Genomic DNA, 7,373 nt, shown 5'->3' on the forward strand with positions numbered 1-7,373 from the left:
ACTACTGTTAACTTTATTTGGACAGCTAAAGAAAGAATGTTATAGTTATAACAAAGAAATGGCAGTGTCAATTGGTAAAAAAAAGAACTATTACTAATGTCTGTCAAATGAATTTATTAAACTAAACACATTAATTTAAAAACCAGCTGTTGGCATGACACGGGTTATGTTCTTCTCATATATGTTATGATTGTATTACACTAAACCCCTAACGGGAAGGATTGTGCCTGATATTCATATGATGAAGACATAATCTTTCAGTCAGTTTAATTGAAGTCTGGAGCTGGCATGTCAGTTAACTGCTAGTAGTCTGTAGTTATTTATGTATTATTGTCATTTTGTTTATTTTCTTTGGTTACATCTTCTGACATCAGACTGGGACTTCTCTTGAACTGAATTTTAATGTGCGTATTGTTATGTGTTTACTTTTCTACATTGGCTAGAGGTAAAAGGGGAGGGTTGAGATCTAATATACCTGTTTAACCCCGCCGCATTTTTGCGCCTGTCCCAAGTCAGGAGCCTCTGGCTTTTGTTAGTCTTGTATTATTTTTAATTTTAGTTTCTTGTGTACAATTTGGAGTTTAGTATGGCGTTCACTATCACTGAACTAGTATATATTTGTTTAGGGGCCAGCTGAAGGACATCTTCGGGTGTGGGAATTTCTCGCTGCATTTAAGACCTGTTGGTGACCTTCTGCTTTTGTCTGTTATATGGTCGGGTTGTTGTCTCTTTGACACATTCACCATTTCCATACTCAATTTTATTATTATGATAAAGAAATAATAATGTCTGTTATAAATGAATATAATTTTGATGGTTAATGGCTTTCATATGAATTTATTATCTTGATTTTTGATTTTTTTGTGTTTTAACGACACTTTTAAGCACCGCTTTTGGACTATTTCGTGGCGGCCAGTTTGTGTTGGTGGAGGAACCGGAGTGCCCGGAAAAAAACCAACGACCTTCGATAGAAAAACTGATAATCCTAGTCAATTAAGATTGGAGCCGAGTACACCTGCATGAATTTGTTATAAAAAAGAAATGTTAAAGAATGGTTATTTGTTTATGATAAATGAACCAGTATATGCACATAACTTTGTCCGCTAGAAACTATTAAGTGAAACAATGGTATCGGTACTCATTGTTTATCACCGTTATAACGCTTTATATATATATATATATAAAGATGTTAATACCTTAAATGGTACCAATTTAACTACACCACTACCATATTGCTCGTGGTCAAAATATTCAAAAAAATTAAACCTTATATTTCGATGAACTGATGTAACCTCAATGGTCCAAACACGGGCAATAAATCAGAGCTTTGATTGGTTGATTGTTGGTTGATCAACTACCAGTGGCAAATGTTTCATGCATATTCAAGACGATCAGAGCTATATATGCACGGGGATGCATTCTTTAATTTTATATGATTTCTCAGTCGTATAACGACAGGTTTTGATATATTCTAATCAATTCAATATTTCAATAAAGTCTCGTTTCTCAGTAATATATGTAATACAACATCTAATTAAGTGCAAACTATAGATATGAAAGAGAGAGCCATTCTTTACAGAACTATAACCTTAGCACATAATAGAAAAATTTGTCTATTATACAACAAAGATTTATAAGTACCTTATCAAAGAAGAGGAACGAAAGATACCAGAGGGACAGTCAAACTCATAAATCGAAAATAAACTGACAACGCCATGGCTAAAAACTGGAAGGGAAGCAGATCCTGCTCCACATGTGACACCCGTCGTGTTGCTCATGTTATTATAACTTGAACTAGTATATGTATTTAAAATAATACAAAAGACTTTGATTTAAAATTAACAATGATTCGTATGTTCTTTCTACTACGACGAAATTCGGAGCTACTTGTATGTATATATCACCGGGAACTAACTGACCACCTGGTGTTCGTAATAAGATTTAATAATTCCAATTTTACTGCACCAGATTTCGACACTTTTTAAAACTTTTTTTTTCAAGTATCCAAATAAAATCGAGAATGGAAATGGAGAATATATCAACGAGACAACAACCCGACCAAATAGCAGAAAATAGCCAATGGGTCTTAAACGAAGCGTGAAAACCCGCACCCAGAGCCGGGCCTCCGCTGGCCTCTTAATAACACTGTGTACTAGTTCAGTGAAAATGGACGTCATACTAAACTCCAAATCATATAAATGAACTAAAATTTAAAAAAAACAAAACATACAAGACTAGCAAAGGCCAGAGACTTGGGACAGGCGAAACAATCCGGCGGGGTTAAACAGGTATAGTGAAACACCTAATCTAAACTACAATGACCAATATTTAAAGCACGTTTCAGGACACGAAGTGGACTGAGGAAGACGTCATTTTGGTATACATCCTTAGCCCAAAGAACTACTAAAAATAGTTTAATCATTCAAAATCAACAGCTAAATATAAATTTATCAAGAAAATCTTGTTTTTCCTTCTAAATATACATCAAGGACTTTTCTCCTACGGGTACTTTTGAAAATGAACAAGTGACATTTGTGGTTTGTAACTAACGGACTACAATGCCTTATTTCCCCTTACATCGACATTTGTTAAAATTTCATTACCACACATGTTGTTGTGATATGAAATATGAAAAGTCTATAGAAAGAGTGTGGACTTTCTGCTGCGTCTCTGAGCTATATAGGTTTATAACAGTTGTCGAAATCGAAGACTTATTTTCGCGTGTGGTGGTGCAGGAAGCATACATACGGTGTCGCATAAAGATTTGGTGTATCAGGCTTCACACATTTGAGGGGAAATGTGCGCATTTTGCGTTATCACAATCCTTCTTGACGCGTCGTGTGTGTTCTGTTGAAGGAGTTTCTATAAATGTGTTAATTTTAGTTGTTGTCGCCATCGCCACAACACGAGAAAAAAACTACATTTTTTAATGAACAGAAAACAATATATGATATGATTTTTGAATCTTGATGAAATCAGTGCAGGTTAAATTCAGAAGAATGAACTCTTTATTTTGCTCAAAGACAATTGGAAAATTACATTTTATAAATTAGATATATGTTTACATATATTAATTTATCAGATGTACTATTTTGCCTCACATTTGTACTTTATTTTGCTGTGAGCAAAATCAAAGGTTCATACTTTAGAATTTAAATCTATATATAGATCAAGCTGGGTAATAATGATTTAAAGGGAGATATCCCTAAAGCAATATAAAGTAGGTCAAGTTAAGTTTACTAGGATATCCAGTAACCACTTCTACCCTTTGCCAATTAAATACACACAAGAAAAATATATTAATATTACCGTAAAATTCTGGTTGTGAAATAGCGTTTTTAATTAGTTTTTTACATGTACAGCTAATTGTGCTTATATATTTTTTTTTCATTTAAGAAAGAATTGAGTGAACATTTGAAGTAAGTTTGTATTACAGCAATATTGTCCAAAAATTGCAAATACTAAAAATTAAGGAAGCTCGCGGTATAAGATTTTCAGAAAAAAATTAAACATTTATTTTTTATTACAAATTTTATTTATTACCTTTAGTAGTTGTTACTTTATCATGTGGTACAAAAATCATTCCAAAAAATCAATTCGTGTTGGCCCCAGGTGACTTTTAAAATGTAGATATCATTGAAAATGCTCCAAATTATCTCCCTTTGGTGCAAAAATGCCATTTTTTGGCATTAAAATTGATATATCTTTTTTAACTCATCGGTGACCTATATTTTTTGTTGTTGTTTTCGAAGAAGCTGTACATAAACTAAATAATTGTAAAATTTAAGCGATTTCTGTAATTTAGTAATTTTTTTATTTCGATATTACCGCTATTTCTGCTATTAGTTCAACAGAAAAAAGGACATAAACAAAAATGTATGCTTCTTTCGAAGGCAGATTGTGAGCGTAAATGAACGGTGACCCCATTATTATATTTTATTTTTCTATTAGGTATAAGATAAAGTTCATTTATAGAAAAATATAGAGAAATTCTATATTAAATAAAAAAAAATGGTTTAGACCCGCGAGCCCCCTTAAATCAATTATTTCATCCACTGATATAATTGTATTAGAAAAACTCAAATTTTATTAAACATATATTATCAATCGTCGTCCCTCTTGGTTAGTTTAGTTGTGCTGAACATACATACTTAAATTTGCGGTATAGCTTCATTTTAATTTATTTACACATGCACCATTATTGTGTTATAATTGCATACTAATTTCTCTGTAATTTTATGTTTATGAGAATAAAAAAAATCGTATTCATATATTCGTACACGTTTGAAGATATGATTAAATATTTTAATCTTCTCCTATACAATATATATGTACGTTGCGGCGATATAATGTATCGACAGCTAGTAAGTATTCACATGGGCCGTACCCCTATGGTAGCAGATGTATTCCTGTATTGACATGAATCTCAGTTTATGACCAAAATCAGTATAAACACGTCATTGGTACATTTGGTTGAAACACTAAACACTACTTATCGTTATCTTGATAGTTTGTTCGTTAAATAACACAGAGTTCTCTAAAAAACATGTATATTACCGTAAGTAACCAAAAGTAAGTAACTTTATATAAATATCACTAGAACACACCCGCGAAATCGCGGGCATATACAGCTTGTGAACTGTTGAAGGATGATTTTTTGTAAAAGATATTATGTATGGAGATCAAAAGCCCTCTCCCTTTTTCCAAAATCTGATATTTAATTCCTTTCTGTTAAATTCAATTATTTTCGTGTTTCTGGCCTCAGACCACTATTATTCTTCTCTTTTACTTCTATGCTTCTTTTGGTAAATAAACTCATCATAGATACCAGGAATAAAATTTTACACTTACGTCAGACGCGCGTTTCGTCTACAAAAGACTCATCAGTGTCGCTCGAATAAAAAAGGCAAATCAAATTAGGAATTTGCTCTGTTTCAAACATCAAATAAATGTAACTGCTTATATATATAGACCATTATAAGTCTAATAAAATATGCTTCAAAGACAATCCATCAGTGCTTTTTCTTTTGAGAGCATTAACATGCCAATGGTAGGATATGAATCTTGTATAAATGACTAAGACTGACTAAGGCTAATTTGAGGGGTGGTCGGAGGGGTCCTGATCCCGAAATCCCGAGGTGCAGAATTTAAAGAAATTAATATCCCGAAATCCTGAAATCGAAAATATATTCCAGGATCCCATAAGGACCAATCCCCAAATCCCGAGCTTAAAACACCCGATCCCGACGCCCCTAAAAAGGTCTTGTCTCCCTTCAATCCATACCTTACTTTCATTTTTGCCAAATCACTATTTTCCCTTTCAACAATAAATTTGTATGTCCCATTTTTGAGCAATATGTTTTCTAGTCTGTGCATCCGTGCGTTCGTTCGTTCGGTCGTCCGTCCGTCCGTCCCGCTTCAGGTTAAAGTTTTTGTCGAGGTAGTTTTAGATGAAGTTGAGCATGTTTTACTTATTTTATTACATATGCAAGTGGTAACATAGTTTTTTATTTTATGTTATCATGTTTGCATGTTTCAACCCGGAAGTCTTATCTATGACTCAAAGTCAGTGTGATGACGGAATCATAGCCGGACTCCTTTTTTGTCGTTTTTCTCCCAAAATAACTCAATCTGAATAATCATAAGAATGGATGACAAATGCGACTATGTATGTTACCTATAGGACACAGCGGCATGATGATTCATTTATTGTGGAAGGAAGAGAAGCGACACACAAAATGAGGTCTTCTCGTTTAATAGTATAGATTTGTTTTTTTCAGGGTGATAACTCGACGTCTGATTTACGTAACGTAATTGGGTTTTCCGTCTGTGTTCACCGAATAAGGTGTCTGTCCCTTTGTAGATCTTTGTAGAGGTGTCAGTCTTTTGTCCAAATTTAATACACCAATCACAATGTTGTAATGTGTTGTTTTATTGCTGAAAACACTATTATTGATTAAAATCAACACATAAGAACTGTCTCAAAGGTGTAATATTACATGTTAATTAAATAGATATGTTTTTACTTACATATACCCTTTAAACTATTACGTCAGTGTTTGTCGCTTCATTTGATGATAGTTATTTTTATGAAGCAAACACAAATTGACCTCTTTTAATGAACATACGCATGTGATTGTTTTGTTTGTCCGTGTGTTTGGGGTTTTTTTACTATTGTTTTTAAGGGTTTTACGTTGGTTTTATTTTGTTATTTACTAGATCTTGCTCAGAACGAGAACATCACATTTGGTAGTGTTATTTTCATTTAAGTTGAAATCTCGCTCCTCTCATTTAATTTCATTGCTGAATGATAAAGATTTGGGGAACACTCAATTGTTGTTTCTCATTTATAGTTATACACATGTAATATTTCAAAAGCATAAATTAAATATCGTTATTTCCTCCATATATATGAAGATTTTAAAATTTACATTGTATGAACAGCAACAAAAAAATTACACAAACATATTTACAAATTCTAAACAACATCTAAGTATACCCAAGGATAAGTATAGTAATACTATATACTTCCTAACACAAATCCTTGGCATAAAAACAATAAAAATATGATAATAGGAAATACAATAGAAAAACATCTATTCTTTACAAATTTTTTTTATACAAGGACAACATAAGTTTAGATTTGACATGCGACTACAAAGATCATTTTTGAAGACCTGATATAGTCTGTTATGTGGCACACCAAGATGTTCCATACATTAGCATTTTTTCGAGTTTGCTTAATATGGTTCATACCTCCAAGTAATTTTTCGTATAATTTTATATATTTGATTGAACAATCGTCTCACCAATAGCTAAACTTTGATTTTATTTGAACTCTGCACTTTGCTTTTCCTTTAACCATTATTTATCTACATAGCACCTTGAATTTTGAAACCTCAAAAGTACATGAAATTACATTAAATTAATGAATATGATAAAAGACAAAACAGAAAGAAAAGATTAACCCATTCTGACTGTGAAACCGATCTTCGCAATGTTTCGTGGAATAGGTAAAATGGTATCGTTCAGGTTTGAAATGTATTTTTCATTCAGAATGAAATTACTTTTTTTTCTTTCAGCATGGCACTACTCTTATTTAATCATGTTTTTATTGTGTGTACAATTTGTTTTTTTTCACTTTTACAACCTTCATAAAAGGTTCGTGCTTTATTGCCTTACTTTTGACTCTTTAATTGAATTATCAAACAGGCATGATTTTCACTCTTCGTATAATTTCATTTAGGTAACAGATCGTAAACGCTATTGCTGGGTTATTTTAATGACAATATTTTGTCTACTAAACACAATTGTATATTCAACCACTAAGTGTTCTAGTAACACCAATACAATCCCTGCATGTATAATTAACT

Source organism: Mytilus galloprovincialis, chromosome 2 (assembly GCF_965363235.1).
Source record: "Mytilus galloprovincialis chromosome 2, xbMytGall1.hap1.1, whole genome shotgun sequence".
In the NCBI taxonomy this organism is placed as follows: domain Eukaryota; kingdom Metazoa; phylum Mollusca; class Bivalvia; order Mytilida; family Mytilidae; genus Mytilus; species Mytilus galloprovincialis.